The following is an 18,433-nucleotide window of genomic DNA, read 5'->3' on the forward strand; positions in this document are numbered from 1 at the left end:
GCTAAATGTGATCCTATAGTCTGCTCACATGCAGCTGCTCACTGAACAAACCCTGCCATAAGTAGATCAGCAAAAACGCATGTTTTATATACATTCCAGGGTCGGCTCTGTTGTGATCAAAGTGAATGCTGAACTGCAGTTTATGAGAGGTGAAGCAAAATCTATTAATAAAACAAATGAATCAGCCCAAAACCTGAAATCATTCACCATCTGTCCTGAAACAAACCTCACCAGCCAGGCTGCTTGGCAATTAAAACTGAACCTTTGAATCTAAACGTCGCTGTCACACATGAACATGTGGAATTTCAAGGACAACTCGGTATCGATGATTAAAGCTCTCTCCTTCAGGGAAAATGAAAACCTAAAGACAAGCATGTGCCATTTTAAAACATACATTTAAATGAAAAGAGAACAGAGGAAGGGCAATTATTTCAATGTGTGATTCAGGAACAGGAAAAGAAAGAAAAGTGTGATCATAGATAGATAGATAGATGGATAGAGGCACAGCATTGTAAAGATAGAGAAATTAAAAGGCATAAAGCAATCCAAATATACTGTATTTGTAATGGAAGGGACTGCAAGAGGAAGATTAAGATGAAGTATCTCTCCTTCCTGTGTCTACCTTGGTGGCTGGAGTCGCGCTGGGAAAGCACCTGTGTCAGACAGAGCCCATTATGGAGACGTTACAAGGCCATTTCCACAGAGGGACGACCACAAGTGGCCAATTAGATAATTAGAGCATCCTTTCGACAAGTTCCTTCCTTGTGCTTCCTCCCTCCTCTTCTTTCTTTCTTTTACAAGAGAAAATTTAAGTTGGACCATAAAAAGGTGTAACCGTCCTTGTTATTCGCCCAGCTGCCTTCTCGCACAACAAAATGCACAAGGGACAGGGGGGCGCAGAGGAAGAGGAGTGCTATGTCATTTGTCTTCGTCAGCACACCAGAGGACTTGTTTACTCTCTTAAGCCAGGTCATTAGTGCTGCAGGCTCTAGAGAATAATTATGTCCACACACATCTGGATGGTGGCACACCCTAAAACCGGCCATTTGTGGAACTAAGTCTCTCCCCTCTTCAGTTCACTTGTAGGCTATGCCTTAATTATGCAAGTTTTATAGTGCATTTGGGTCTTTTGCACAATCTAGCTCTAAATCTACTTGGCAGTGGTCTTTTTCTTATGAACTGGCTTATGTGTTAAATCATCATCATCATTACACATGCTTTGCATAAAGCATTAGTTATAAAATCAGTCAAAATCAGTCATCAAACTGTAAACTATATAGGCCAGTCCTGATCTACTGTGTTTTCTTATTATTGATACTGATAAATAAAAAATTTAAAGTGATACACTGCAGCATCACACTCATGGGGAAAAGTATATTTTGTTAAAGCACATGCTGAAACCTGAAGGCAGCTCAAAATACTTATTTATTATTCAAATGTTTTCCCATGGTCATAAAACAATGGACAGTGAGACTCTGACTGTAGTCATTAAACTATGACAACTCCCTGAAAATAGACCAATTACAGCTCAAAGTTGAGTAACACTGGGCACACGAGTTATGTTGTTGGTGGTAGGCGTATCAAAGAATAGTGGAGGATGAGCCTTGTTTTTTCACTCGTCTTCCTTTCCCTGTCTGGGCCTCGTGACACTCCGTGATAAATAATAGAACTCAAATGCAGCCTCAGGCAACCGTGAACACAGCAGCACCAAAAATCAAGGCTCCAGATCAAAGGATTAGCTGTGGAAATCTATGCACTGGGCAAACTAATGACTGTGTGTGTGTGTGTGTGTGTGTGTGCCTGTGTATATGCATGTATGTGTCTCAGAATTGGATCAGGTATGAAGGGAGGGAGAGAGTGAGAGAATTAAAATGGGAGGTGATAGGTGTGCCTGTCACACTTTAATTGACTGGTTCCAGTGCTTCGTCGATGTAAGCCTATAATCACATTTCATCTAAATGAGATGCAGGATGATAACAGTCATGCATGACTGTGGTTACTTATGCAGCTGTTCTCCATGCTTTCAACCTCTTATTCAGTCAGACAAATATTTATGCTATGTCTCAGGCAAGGACAGGAGCTGTTAATTGATTGCAGGTAGGAAGGGCTACTCAGACAACAAGTCAACAGTGACCATGACATGGTGCCTAAGTTGTCCTAAATGGTTTTCGTGTTTGTTTGCTTGTTTGTTTGTTTGTTTTTGCCTGCAAGGTGTTTGATGACGTTGCTGTTTTGAGCTTGGGGACTTTGTTTGGCCTGTTGGTAGCGCTGTGGTCGAAAAGTGTGAAAAAACACATCGCTCCCCAAAGGTTCGGCATTTTGATCCAGCAGTGTCTGAATAAATAGCCTGAAGTTTATTATCCTGCTGACCTCGTGGTGGTGCTATTGTCAGTAAGTCAGGTTTATATTCAAAATATTTTGTCCAAAACAGGCCTGCAGAGGCTCAGAAATTGCATGTGACTAACAAACGAATGCATTGAGCCCAATCCATAGCGCCATACACCTAGATTCCATAAGTATTTTTTAGATTTTTGATGATCCCAATACAAAATGATTGATCTTCCCTCAACATCAAGTAAAGTGGTGACTTGCTGTTAACAAGTTTCTGAGGGACTGATTTGAGATAAGAGCCTATTGTAAAACACACATTACCACTGGCTGCATGCACCCACATGCGTTAAGTAGGAACATGTGGATTACATCAAATGCATTGTTGTTAATTAATCATAGATGACCCAAGGCTGGGGGCCAAAACATCATTGTCTTGGGGGATGATCCTGATTTGTGTGGCTGATGACTTCCTTTGGAGTAACGCTCCTCAGCAGGAATGTCAGGAGAGCAGCTCTGATGATGGCAGGTTCAAGCTGGATAATGAAGCACAGAAAAATGCTAATTCAGGATCAGCGTCAGCCAAACTGAATGTGGAGGTGGAGTTGAAAGAAAGCATGTGGAAATATGCACCAAATTCCTCTGGAACATCCCTTTGTAGAATCACCTTCAAAAGACGAAATTCAAAGACGGCATGGGTATCTCAAACTCCAGGCAGTGATGCTTCAATGGACCAGTCATCACTCATAACTGTGCAAGGCATCAAATATGCACATTTGATGAAACATATCAGCTGCAAAATCAGTTCCTCTCTTTGAGCGCTGGTTTTGATTGAACCTCAGGAATGGCTCAAATCTTCAGACTGAGTGATCTACAAATTGCTCCAAACCACTGACCCAAGCTCCTGCGAGAACTAGATCAATTTCTTCTCAAACTTGTGCCACATTCAAAGCTTTGTGTCTGTCTGAAAACTGAGGCTAAAAAAAAAAAAAACTATGCAGCAATGTTTGGCATGATGGTTCATGTTCATGTTCTGCAAAGCTTTGCGGGACAGATTGAGTGTATTTCTATTTTTGACAGTAACATTATCTTATTTTGTTCTGCTGCAAAAATGCACTCTCACCTTTGGCTGTAACCTACTGCATGACATGCTGCTCACTTTTTTTTTTTTTTTGCCTATATATAGAATCATTTATATTGCCAGCTTGTCTGTTGTACACTGTCCCTCTGCTTTACATGTAAGAATCTGTTTTCAGTGCCACAAAGAGAATTTTACATGTCCCTGTGCATTTATTATACAAATAAAATGGTTTTAATTCTGATGAGAATTTATCATGAAGATTTGGGAAGCCATCCTCAATAAACCTTTACCTCTACATTTTTAAGCACATTCAGTTATTTCAGTTGTTTTTACCACAATGATGCTGTATCTGGATTTGTTTCTAAAATGCACTGCAGTTAGTGCTTACACTGATACTGAATACGATGGCATTTTAGAATGCAATACAGTTTTACTGAGAGGGAATTTGATTATTTAAAAAAAAAAAAAAAAACTTGCTCAGTCAAAGCAATTCTTAGCTATGTTGTGTCGATTTATTTTTTGAAGTCTCTATGGTACAAAATGCTTGTATTTTATACTTTGGCTGAGTGTGTGAGCTCCTATGCTGCTCAATGTTTGCATAATATTGCTGTAAGCAAATGCAAATGAGATTCACATAATGGGAAAAAAATACATTTTTAATGAGCTCTGCCTGTTCTATTACTCACTATTGACAATAAAAATGTTAAGGACATTGGGCTGAGGCCAAATCAAAGCGTGGGCTGGTATCATTACTTGTGATCTGCTGATGTGCCGTCTTTAAGGCTCATGGCATGAAGACAGTAAAGCTTATGTGGCCTACATTTCAAATAAGCAGAAATGGCCTCAAACAATCATAATTTTGGTTTTAAAATCTTCATATCCTCTACATGGTTTCATAAGAAATGCTCAGTTAATCTGTCACTGTCCTTTGGTAGTGTGTGATTTGTATAAAATGAATGAAGGGGAAGCTCTGCAATACTCTCTTTGCACCAAAAAAGTACAAAAAGCATTTTCCCTCAATCATAGGGGCGGTATTTGATCATGACGTCCATGTGTTTCCCCACAATTTGTCACTCAGCGACTTGTTTCAACAGTTTTACTTTTTTTTTTGAGCATTTTTCTGCCAGTTGATAAGATTTTTAAATATCCATTTATGAGTTGTAAAGCTGCCAAAGGCCAGTCTAATTTGTGGCTACATACAGCAGATAAGCTTGACCATTTCTCAGACCCATATTATCAGAATTACTTCAACTGCCAAGCATAATAAATGTATGCCTGCAGAAATTTGCCTTGATGACAGAATTTCGCAGTACATGTTGATACTCACTGTACCAAGACAAGACCTCAAAATCCATGGAAGAAGAGGGCAGTGTAGTGAAAACCAACCAAAAAAGAAAAAATGAAAAAGGTACAGTATTTTATTCTGTTCACACACACACACACACACACAATCTTCATGATTGTGGCATCCAAGGATAAATCATACTGGTTATCTTGGACAGGATTTTCAAAGTTAAATACCTGCTTTAGTCAAACACACTCAAATATGTCGACGCCATCCCCAATTCATGCTGGATTATCAATAGAGTGACTATTTTGAAAGAAAATGAAAGAAATGCTGTCTTAATAATGTGCAGACCTTGAAACTGAAGTCACTGCTTCAAAGTGGGTGGGCTTTGATAATAAATGATGACATAAATAATAACAATGCGATAGTTCATTTCTCCCCATTGGGAAATTATCTTTCTGCTTGCTCCCCTCCTCAGGGAGGTCAGAGGTCAATCTCAACTGCAGAACAGCAGCCCTCCAGTGTCTTGCTCAAGGACACTTCAGCAGAGGAGCTTTCGACCGATACAGGGGTTTTAACCCACTGTCCTCGAGCTGAAGGACAGCCTCGCATGTCAAGACATAATTACGGTTGGTTGGTGTTGTCTCACAACATTCTAGCGACACTTGTTCACTGAGATAGCTACATGTCCAATACTACCAGTGTCATCATTTACATCCAATTAAAACAACCATTATCAAATTAGTCTAACATTATGAACTACGCAGGGGTAATAGAGTGACAATGTCCCCTGATTATTAAGTGTTTCATCTGACAACTGCATTCGGATGAGCTCAAAGCATCGGATGTCCTGATTTTCAGGCAATTATTCTGATGTCTGACGTTCCTTCAGTCCTCCCAGTGACAAGTGTAGCCTGCTGAGGCTGGTGGGAAGACAGTGTTTGTCCAATTTCCTCTGGGAGGGAGCATCAGTGATGAAGAAGGAAACACTGCCACCTAGAGGACAGATCTGTTGATGCCCAACTGTGATCATTTCCTTGCAGCCATTTTGTTCTGTATCAATATACATATATATATATATATATATATATACATATATATATATATATATATATATATATCATCTTACATATCAAAACTGTCACAAGCCTGCCCCAAAGTTGGCATGTGTGCCTTGCTGTTCAGATAGCTCAAGGGCATATGTGTGTCTGTTATTTTCGCTTGTATTACATTTTGCCGGTTTGATCGCCCCCGGCATGAGTGTATGAGTGTATGTCTGTGTGTGCTGCATGTGTTATTTCAAATACAGTGACTGACAGTGCATTATAAGAAGCAGTGACACTTATTTCCTCATTATATCCCGGTAATGCAATGGTCGAGACATAAGGGCATGAGGTCATAGGGTCACGCAATATGTGGGCGACCCACTTGCCCTGTTCAGCTGGACTCTCTATGTCCCAAAGCTGCAGTTTGTGTGTGTGTGCGTGCGTGTGTGTGTGTGTGTTGAGTTCTGGGACAAGGTGTGGAGTAACCAGCCAAAATTTTTCCATGTCATACTCAGCCTGAAAATCTAACTTTTGCTGATAAGAAGTGAAAAAAAAAATAAATCTAAATGCTAATGGTGTGAGGCAGTTTCTCTTGTTTTCAGTGTCACTTGTTTTAAGGATTCTCAAAATAAATCAGTTCAGTTCTGTTCAGAGAACTTTATTTATCCCAACAGGGCAATTCATTTGCTGGTTTTCCACATGCATCCCATACAACAATCAGAGCCAAGGAAACAATAAAGCACATGGGCACATAATAATCAGTTACATAGTAAAATCAGTGCTCGGTAAAATCAATAGAGTCAGTAGTAAAATCCAATAAATAAAATCTCATGAATAAATAAGACCAATAAGTAGATAATCCTCTAAGATATAACAGTTTCATCTAAAATGAGTAGGGTCTGTGTTTAAAAGTTTAATAGCAGAAGGAATAAAAGGAATAAAAATGACACTGAAAGAAGGCAGATAACTAAAAGATGTCAGGTGAGGTCACCTAATTTAAGATATTTTTGTGAACAAGTTGACTTGCATGAGGACCAAATTATTAAACACCATGGGTAAAAAATTTTTCACTTGTCAAAAAAAGAGAGATTTGAAAACTGTGTACAAGATTGGAAGACATGCTAAGATGGACACTTTTTGCAGTGCAGTAGCGTGACCGCCACAGTTTACACAGATGAAACAGAACTCTGCAGGATGTTTCCAGCAGAGAGGGCCAAACAAGAAGGACTTTCTTAAAGAGGCATTGACAGAATATGTGTGTGTGTGCATGTGCGTGCATGTATGAAGCTTGGGGGGTTGGGGTTGCTAGTCATTTTCCTCGCCCAATGTGTGCTTCTATTCATCCTCCTGGCACAACCCATAGCCAGTGAAAGTAATGATGGAACAATAATGAAATCCTCAAGGCAATGCAAAACAATGGACACTTTATATACAAAGTGCACTTAATGCAGGATGTATTAAGTGCACTTTGCATATAAAGTGGGATGTAGGAATCAGTGAATTAATTCAGCAACCTTAACCAAATACTCACCGGTCCATGTAAAAATATATATACTACTTTTAAGGAAGGCAGCCTGGGAGGGATTTTAAAGGTAAGAGATTGAGTCAGTATTTAGACTTTCAAAGCAAAAAAACATTATTAATAGAGATTTTTTTTTTTTGTCTTTGATGTCTCTATTACATTTTACATTCTAGTTTAACTAGTTTAACACTTAATTCAACTCTAACTTAGAGTGACTAATACAGTAAGTACACCATCGAAATAACGTTCCAACATTGCCAGTGTTATTAGCAACTGATATTGGCAATAATGAGTGCATAAAGCCACAATCCTCTGACAATAAATGTAATAAGTGTAACAGTTAGGTACCAATGTACAATGAGACTATCCTAATAAAGGAGGAAAGTGTGAAAAGGTAGCACATCCCAAATCGTCAAGTCGAGGAGGACAAGATACTCACATTTCAGTTTCATCAGAGCGACAAAACATGTCCAAAGGCTCTGTGCCGAAACACGTAAGCGTTTTCTACTGTGAGCCAGTAAACTGAAATGTGAGTATCTTGTCCTTGATTTGATGATTTGGGGTGTGCTACCGTTCCGCACTTTTGGAATGTTGGGTTTAGCACTCCATTCCAACTTATTAGGTTGTAAACACTTTACAAATTATTAATAAAGTACTATAAACAAGTTCTCACAGTATTCATATATCGTTGCACGCTTACTGTTTGGCAAGATCAAGTTACTGCAGTTCTACATCTGTTCTGTTAAATTTCAGACTTACAAGTTGCTCAGCATACTTTATCTTATCCCTTTATCAATCACCTATCTTTGTTATCTGCATTGATGTCTGAAAACTGTTATAACTTGTTTATGATTCTTTATTAATGTTTTAATGATATATATTCATAAAACCCTTTATGAGGGTAGTCTTATTGTAAAGAGGTATGCTAGGTAACGAAATAAGAGTCAGGAAGAAAAGGTGGAAAAGTTATTATTTCTTAAATTATATGCAGAAACAGTGAAGAAACATGCCAAAGTGCACACCATGGATCATTCACATTTCACGAGGTGAATGAAGTGCCTCGAAAAAAGCATTATTAACTGTCATCAGCTCCTGCCAAACTAGTGAAGTCACGGAAATGTGACCCTGGAGCTGCATGTACTTCTGAAATCCCAGTTGCATAGCAACACATCTCCGACTACAGCTTCGCTTCTCTCCGCTGCAGAAACAACTGACATTGTTGCTTCACAGGTAGTTTTATATAATAAATCTCTCCCAGGGAAAACTTCAAGATCATTCTGATCACAAAGCAGGGCCCAGCTGATTTTTCTACCTCCTTAAAGAAAGGATACACTGTCTTCAACACACCCATGTGTCTAGTTTGGGTCAGTGTTACCTGTCAGCATAACATAATACCTACAGCAGTCAAACCTGGTGTCAGTGTCTGCTGTCAGCAAGTGCAAATTCTGTTCAACCCCATAGCAAATTTGTGGCGATGACATTTAAAACTCATAATCACTTTATCTGAGTGTGATTTCAGATCTTTGGCTCCCTAGCTGATCCTCTGTCCCCATGTCTTCCATCACTGCTATTTTAGGATATGTGGCTTGCTAGTTCACATTAGCAATGTGACTGGGGGTCCACTCTGTATTCCCAAGCTCTTTTTTTTCCCACACAGAATCAGATCCATGTCCCCTCAGTCTCACGTGCTCATTAGAGGAACAATTTCCATATCTCTGTCATACATTTTGAACATGATTTATCTAATAGCACAGTAAATAATATCTGAGAGGGCATTTGAAAATGGTGTATGAAAAAAAACATTAAGAAAACACATGTTACACTGTTTTATGATCATAAAAACATGCAGTTGTATACATATAGTACATTGCTTTATTTCTCACTATATGGCAGCACTCAATGCAAACTAATAGACACCAGAATCTAGAGGTAATTTGTCCTATCATGTGACATTGTCAAAGCACATTTGTATACAATGAGGATTTCTGGGGCAGTAAAATCACAGCCAAGCAAGCTGAATTTTCACAACAATACATCTTTTACATATAACGTGGAGTTAATGATGAGTTTTAGCCTCGAGGGAGTCGGTGCCATGGTGACTATGATGTGGTCAAAGGAAAACATACATGTCTGCTGTGCTGAGCTGGAGCCATAGCTGTGATATAAATGACATCATTTCACAGAATGTAGACTGAGTCATTGTCAGCAGTGCCGTGGCGCTCATTTCACCAGCTCCTCTCTCACTTACGGCCATTGCATGCAATATGTCACTTTGTAATATTTCCCTGTGGGACACTGGCACTATATCAACCTCCTTTATTTTCTCTCGACTTCAGCTGTCATGCTACAAGCCAGCCGCTCAGCTGGATTCTCCAAGCATTAATAAGGGGCCAGTGGTAATCAGAGCTCTGATTCAGGAATTTTTCCAACTTAGAGAGTCTAATCTATGTTCTCGTCAGAGGCTTTTAACATATTTCTAGATAATTAATTAAAGAAACACTCTATGGGCGAATATTTTCACTTGTTTCAAATGAATGTCTTGAAGCAAGCAGCCTTGACATCTGCAAAATTATTTGCCGATAGGGAAGGACATTGCCCAGAAAATATGTTGATTTGAGCTTGAAATATTATTAACAGACGAAAAAGTAAACATAGTTAGCTTGGCATTTTTAGTGTTTTAGTCTAATTATATTATATACTGCAAGCCAATAGCCAGGTCACAGTTTATGTTTCATTTCCCAGCAGCTGAAGACTCGATTCTTGCTCATTCTGTGAGTTGAGTTGCACGCGCACGCACACACACACACACACACACACACACACACACACACACACACACACACACACTTTGTTAGGGAAGCCATGCAGCTTGATGTTGACTGAGTCAGATTTATGCTGGGATGTCCGGGAACCATTTGTCAGAGTATAAGGGACCAAAGTGTGTGTGCAGTGTGTGTGTGTGCATGGTGGTATTGATCAAAACTCCTACCAAGCACCTGCATATATTATAGTCATAATATTTTTCATTGTGGCAGTAAGTGTCTTACTTTTTTTTTCCCTTTAAATGGTCGTCCAAAGTTGTAGAGGCAGCTTTGTGATCATGAAATCACCAGCTCCAACTGCCTGACCAGCCGAGGAAATCTGTATAATAAAGTTTTGCTTTCTCCTCAACAACCAGCATCAAGTTTCCTTTAGCAAGGCCCTTGCCTCTGAGCAGGTCCTGTTAGTCAGATATTTCAAGTTTATATCAAGGTATTTTCTTTCCCTTTCAGCGGATTTTGAAAGTTTCAAGATAAGCAGCTTCAAGACACTCGGAACTGTTCAGCGGCCGTCAGTGGATGACTTGTGGCTCTGAATGGCTCCCAGAATTGATTGTGATTTGATTAAACACCCACTTCACATCCTCACACAAGCACAGGATCAAACAGACATGAGGGGTCTATCCAAAGTCTCTAAAGAGCATGAGACTGCAGTCGCTGAATCTGAACTAGTTTCGGATGTCTTCAGTTGCCGTTTTCTTACAAGGGCTGTATATTGCAGTTATTTTAGGAATGAGTAGGCATCAGGCATGCAGTATCAATACACAAGCAAGAAATCATGTTATGTATGATTCCACGCAGACGTTAGTGAGGATGAAATTATGCTGTCACGGAAAACAGCAATATGGTACTAACTGTACATCCGCTTGTTATCCATTTGAGGCTAAATATACAGTTGTATATTCAAATTGTCATGTGATGAACAGTATACTAAATGTGACGAACAGTAGAGCAGATTAAAATTAAATAGTGGAGAAATTGAGCTGCTTCAAGTGGCATTGCATACATCATACATCAATGAAAAATAGGACATAAATCAGAATAGTGCGATTGAGTTATATAAGCATATGCAAATGACAATTTCTGCACACTGTAAATAGATATGTATGCAATTAAATGTGCCAAAAAAGAAAGAAAGAGAGAGAATGGATTACTGTATTAATAGTATAAAAATCAGCCAGTGTATATATGACAAGTATGAGAGAATGATACCACAAGTAGCAGACACACACACACACACATCCAACAAATACACACACACACACACACACACACAGAGTCACACCTCTATTTACATACATGAGGCATAAGTTGCCTGCAGCCACACTCTGAGCATCATTTTTGGCTGGTTTCTGTGTGCCACATTTCGTTGCACTGTGCATTTATCTTGACACCTTTCCACCCAGTGCTCATCTGTTTGCCAGCCACGCCTGGATGATCATCTCGGCCCTGGAATACTCCAGTTCTGTAGCTGCACTCTTTATCTTTTAGCTGACAATCTACACTATAGGCCCTGTGTTATTCGCACCATTGGGTCTGCGGGTTAGCCTATTCTGAGAGGCTTCCCGGTATAAAAATTCATTTAGGGATATTTTAGTCCATTGCTCTCCTTACAGATAACCAAAAAAGATGTCAATATCTTGATCATACAGGATCAGTGAAACGGGAGAATTAGCTTTAGAGGGGATAAACATTAAGCACATTATTAGTCAGGACAACAAAGACTGCAATCACTGAATTCAAAACTCACACAAGCATTTTTCTCAGTGGCAATACAGCATTTTACAGCACAAACTGACACACACCAGGAAATAACAAGAGCTGACAAAAGGTCATGCAATAGGTGTACGGGAAGTATGGCATTATAAATCATTTAGTCGTTATTTACATGTTGGAAACAGTTGCAGTTGCAGCAGGAGCTTGATGAATGTCCAGCGGTGCACAGAAGCAGTTTGCCAGGCGGTAGTTTAAGGAACACTTCACCCAAATTCGTACTTATTGGGCGTGGACAGATACAGTTTATAGATATGGTGTTTTTAGGCAAGAAATAATTTCCAATGAGGATGATTCCATACATGAAATGAAATGCATGAAATATATAGAATATGGACAGCATCAGTAAAGCTCTAGCTTCTCTTTTGTCAGTAATTTAAAAGATATACAGTAAGCATTGTACAAGTTACACGCTGAATACACAGAAACTCACGGGCACAGGACTGCAACACAGTATCTAAGTCTGTAATCTCACATTCAACAATCATGTTTTTCATGCAACAAGTGGAAAAACGGGTATAGTATGTATAAATGTAGGTATAACTACATTGCAATAAAGCAGAATAAGGCAGATCAGACAACAAGTATCAAGAAAATGACACTTGATTCAAGAAAATGATCTATCAGAATTATCAGAATTGGAAACAAGTTGGATTATCTCATCCCACTGGCAGATTCTCACTTTAAAAAAAGAAAGAAAGAAAGAAAGAAAGAAAGAAAGAAAGAAAGAAAGATTGCGAGACTGAACATGAGACTAAATAACTTAAGAGATTTTCTTCAGTCAGGTGTTCATTTTCTTCCCCCAACATTAATACATTAATGTCATGTTTTTCACGTTTTTTCTCCTTCTTAAAGTCTCATTGATCAATTAACACACCGCTGTGTGAGTCAGTGGATTTCAGAGTGTATTAATATGTAGTTTCCTTGCACTCACTGATGATATACACCATTGCAATGCACTATATTGCAGCGGATTGCAGTCGATATTTTTATACCATCTAAGTCTTTATGGTGATGAGCTTTGATACATGAATACTGGAAAAGGACTTCATCAGCCTTGTTCACACTTAATTTGAAGCATCTGACCCAGATAAGAAGACATCATGTGGACTTGTTGCCTTTTCATCTACAGTGTGTTGCATTTTGTGGAGGGTGCAGAGCTGTGAGGATCCACAGGGGAAATTCCTGCTCTCATCCCATGACACTGTAGGTTTTGAGGCAGGAGAGAGGACTGCAAGAGGACACTGCGCAGTTTTTGGTAATTTGGACTGAATTACATTTTAATTGCCTGGGAGAGACCCACTTCTCTAACAGCCAATCCGAGAGCACTTTCAGATTTTAATACACACTATTGCTGAGTGCTGCCTTTTTTGAAGGCGGGCATGGCTGTACACTTGGCTGGAGAACATGTAGCCTATCTATTTTTATCTGGGCTCACAGAAGGGTTTCTGGATGGTAAAACTGCAGAGCAAACAAATTGTTGTAATTACGCAAGTAAGTCGTGCAGAAAATCTTTTGACATTAATGCAAATTAAACTTCATTTGCATTTTTTTTCCTGACTACCTCACCCTACCATGTTCACTTCAGAAGAACATGGTAGGGTTACGGGGAAGGAATATGATGAAACCATAATGACATACATCCAGCAGTCAAATTCAACCTGGGATGATGGATGGAGTTGTAGAGACACCTCAAGGACATTGAGCAAGGTTTGGAGGAAGTTTTAATGCTAAATGAATGTCAAATTGGGGTCAGACAGTCATTTACTTACTATATATTATTGCTGATGGAATTGTAAATCAGCTTTTTAAAAAAAAAAAAAAAAAAAAATACCAGTGAAAAAAGTCCAAATTTAATCCATTTTTAAATTTTGCCAGTAATATGTCATCTATCTCTGTCTCTACCTGTTAACCCAATATCATACATTTCTATTTGTGTTTATTTTTCATATTAATCACCATAACATTGTAACCCACATTTGCATCACACATAAATGAAACTGTTAGGACTGCCGGGCCAAAAATAGTGCTGCAGTGCCCTCAAGTGGAAGGAAAAAAAATGAATCTATTAATCAATTTACTTCTATTTATGCACTGTAGATTGTACAATGTTTGCACCTGTCCACTGTCTGAAAAATACATTGTGAAGGTCCTTAACATGACATTGGATTTACAAATTCAAGAAGCATATATCAAGACAGTAGTAGCGCTACAATTTTTACATAAGCTGACACGCTGAATCTTATTTTTGCAGTGCAGATTGTTTTCCATATTAGTGAAGTTTGCTATTGGAGCTATAAAAGAGATTAATATGTTGCTGTTAGTATGTTTGAATCATTAATTATAGTCATAACAGGGCATGTTGATGGTTTCCTGAAAAGATGTACAAAAAGACAAGCTCACACAGCAGAAAATTAGGCATGCTTTAAAAAAAACATGATGAAAGCCTTCTTATTTAATGAACATGACTGCAAAAGTGTACAAAAACTGCATCATATAAAAAGTGAGGAGACAAAAAGAAAGAAAAGCAAACATTTCAGTCCATCAGGCTGTCACTGTTTAAGAGCCTGCTTTAAAGACAAAGAGCTGACTGGCTGAGAAGGATCAGCCGTGTCAGGTCAGGATATATGCTGACCGAGATCAAAATAATCACAGAAGGTCAAACATTACATCTCCTAAAAATTAATACTCAGTGAATCTCTTAGAAATGAAACTGGGTTGTTGATTGTTCATAAAATCCATGGCCATGTACACTATATTGCCAAAAGTATTCGCTCATCTGCCTTCACATGCATATGAACGTGAGTGACATCCCATTCTTAAACCATAGGATTTAGCCTAATATGATGTCGGCCCACCCTTTGCAGCTATAACAGCTTCAAGTCTTCTAGGAAGGCTTTCCACAAGGTTTAGGAGTGTGTTTGTGGGAATTTCTGACCATTCTTCCAGAAGTGCATTTGTGAGGTCAGACACTGATGTTGGACGAGAAGGCCTGGCTCGCAGTCTCCGCTCTAATTCATCCCAAAGGTGTTCTATCGGGTTCAGGTCAGGACTCTGTGCAGGCCAGTCAAGTTCTTCCACACCAAACTCGCTCATCCATGTCTTTATGGAACCTGCTTTGTGCACTGGTGCGCAGTCATGTTGGAACAGGAAGGGGCCATCTCCAAATTGTTCCCACAAAGTTGGGAGCATGAAATTGTCCAAAATGTCTTGGCATGCTGAAGCATTAAGAGTTCCTTTCACTGGAACTAAGGGGCCGAGCCCAACTCCTGAAAAACAACCCCACACCATAATCCCCCCTCCACCAAACTTTACACTTGGCACAATGCAGTCAGATAAGCACTGTTCTACTGGCAACCGCCTAACCCAGACTTGTCCATCTGATTGCCAGACGGAGAAGCGTGATCCGTCACTCCAGAGAACACGTCTCCACTGCTCTAGAGTCCAGTGGCGCCGTGCTTTACACCACTGCATCCGACGCTCTGCATTGCACTTGGTGATGTAAGGCTTGGATGCAGCTGCTCGGCCATGGAAACCCATTCCATGAAGCTCTCTGCGCACTGTTCTTGAGCTAATCTGAAGATCATAGGAAGTTTGGAGGTCTGTAGCTATTGACTCTGCAGAAAGTTGGCGACCACTGCGCACTATGCGCCTCAGCATCCACTGACTCTGTGATTTTACGTGGCCTACCACTTCGTGGCTGAGTTGCTGTCGTTCTCAACCGCTTCCACTTTGTTATAATACAACTAACAGTTGATTGTGGAATATTTAGTAGCGAGGAAATTTCACGACTGGACTTATTAGACAGGTGGCATCCTATAACGGTACCACGCTGGAATTCACTGAGCTCCTGAGAGCGACCCATTCTTTCACAAATGTTTGTAGAAGTAGTCTGCGGGTACTGACGGTTCAACTTCTGGGTCACCAGGTGATGGCAGCTTAGGCAGAGGGTCTTGACCAAAGTGAAATAAATCTGCCCCAAAGTCAAAACTACATGTAACCTACCGCTGGATAATACATGCCTCTAGGTTTGTTAGGAGCAAGGATGAGTGAAATAACCACCACAACACTAGAGATTTTAGTTTTGTTTGCAATTTGAAGCTTATGCAATAACAAACACAGAAACATAGGTACGAAAAATTTAAAAAAAAAAAAAAAAAAAAATGGGCCCTTTAAAAATAAAATAAAATGTCCTGATGAGTTTTTTTCTTTCCACAGTCAAGCACTTTAGAAATGGTCAAAGTCAAAGTTACTTCAGATCAGGTGGGGTTCTGCTCCGTATATGCTTAGCACTGAGTTCCAAAAAACAGGGATCCGCAAAGTCTAAGATATTGTTGATGTGCACTCTTTCTAACGTGTTCAAGGTGGTGCCGATCCAAGCAACTGGCACAATCCTACCACAAAGCAGACAGGTTGACTGCTATTTCAGGGGAAGTGTAGATTCTGGTTCCTGGAATCAAGCTGGGTGGCTCACCATCTACTGGAATCCACTGGAAATCTTCTGGATCGTCCACATGGATCTTCTCTCTCTACACACAAAAAAGACCTGACTTGCATTTAAAAACAGACTTATAGTCTCTGTCCTGATTTATTCTATGACTCATCTCCTTTCTGTATTCCTCTCATGTTTCTCTTTTGTTGTACAACATTTTACCAGATAATAATATCAACTAAGTGCTGCTGAATGCAATTATTTGTATGAAAATTACTCTGTAGTAGTTCAACTCTCAAATTCTCTAATGAAATTACTGTAGAATTATTTTACTCTAACAGAATATATGCTTAGCATATTTTGACTCAATACACATAAACTTAGTCAGTAGCCTATTAAACTGCTTCAGCTTAACCTATGTCAGCAAAAAATAACAAACATCTCACATATTAAAACTTAAATCAATAAAGCTCACTTTTAGTGAAAACGACGGTCAGTATTTTTCTGTGTTAGCTCAGTACCTGTTTCACTAATTGCATAAGCAGCATTACTTTGTTACTGCTATATGTAGATGATGGCTGTTGAGTGACGGTATGATATTTGTTTAGCTTGCTGCTGTAAACGTGAGATGCTGCCTTCAAGTGCAGCTTGGATTTTTCACTTTTGACAAAATAAAACAAACAAAACAACTAATGAGATCGGTATATCTCTTCACTGTACTTTACAGATAATTATCTGCATTACATGACACTCTATGCATCTCTTGATATAAAATAAAATGAAAGACTTATAATCAAAATCATGGCAAACTTGTATCTTAGTTAACCTGGTTTTCACCTGGGTTACATACACAAGTGTTGGACAATACCTGAAATATTTAGAAAGAGGGCCAGGATGTCGTCTAAGAAGAGATTTAGAAAACAGCCGACTCAGAGCGCTGGAAAAGACAGCGAAGCGCCGCAACATGAAGAGACCAACGCTAACCTGCTTCGTAGTGTAGGCTACTACGAAGCAGGTTTAGTGGGTTAGCGAAGTATGTTGAGTCTAAAGCCTGGCTTTCCTGTATCACGAAGGTGGCTCTCTTTTAACCCGGCTGATCACCATGGTAACTTATGGTTACCTGGTCCTGACCAGGTTATGAGCTAAGTTTAACTCCGGCTATAAAAGCGGCGCTATCTCACCACTTAACTCTTTTGGGGATGGCGTCACCATTAACTGACGATCCGGTGGACCTGGGAACCAGGATTGTCCGTGGCTTATTACGGAGATAAATAGGATTTAGGCATCGCGCGGATCCGCTCGCATTTCCTGACGATATTCTCCATGAGCGGTACAGATTTTCATCTGAGGGAATACGCTACATTTGCTCACTTGTTGAGCCAAGTGTCAGGAATGCCACGGATAGAAGTGCGCTCACAGTAGGGCAAACGGTGTGCGTGACGCTAATAGTATACCTGCACAATGCAGGTATACCTACTTTTAGTGGTGCACAGACTTCACATATATTATAACTATTCCATTGTATCACAGAATTTGTTATAGCAGCCTACTTTTTTTTTTTTTTTTAAAGGAAACCCCTTATAACGGTGACTGTCACGGCATCCGAAGGTGATGTTGGACGGGAGCAGTCCGTGGTGATTCAAACGCACTCCAAACGCCACTTATTCCGATTTAGAAAAAAAGATTTAACAAAAAAGGAGCAAACAAACATCAACAGAAATGGCTCCATAATTCTAGTTAAACTTCAAATGTAACGAACAGTCATCTGAAACTACTGAGAAGTAGCTCTAAGCAGCGTCAGTAGTGGTCAAAAATTGTCATGTAACCACGGTAACCACCGCCTGCTCCGTCCGACACTGCTGGACTCACCCACACACACCTTCAGTCACCTGACTTAACCTCAGGCTTTACCTCCAATTCCTAGGCAACACTCCCATAAGGCTACTGAGGTTACATATTTCTAAACTAAATTTCATGAATATATAGAATATGAGAGTCAGTGTTGAGTTATGCATTCACTCGGTCAGCAATTTTCTGCCAATTTTATTTTTAAAATGTTCATAGCTTTCCATGAGGACAAGCTGCTCCTCTTGCGTGAAATATGCAGCCCGTGAACGGTCCATTTTTCGCGGAAGTAGAATCAT

The sequence above is a fragment of the Myripristis murdjan genome, chromosome 10 (assembly GCF_902150065.1).
Source record: "Myripristis murdjan chromosome 10, fMyrMur1.1, whole genome shotgun sequence".
Taxonomy (NCBI): domain Eukaryota; kingdom Metazoa; phylum Chordata; class Actinopteri; order Holocentriformes; family Holocentridae; genus Myripristis; species Myripristis murdjan.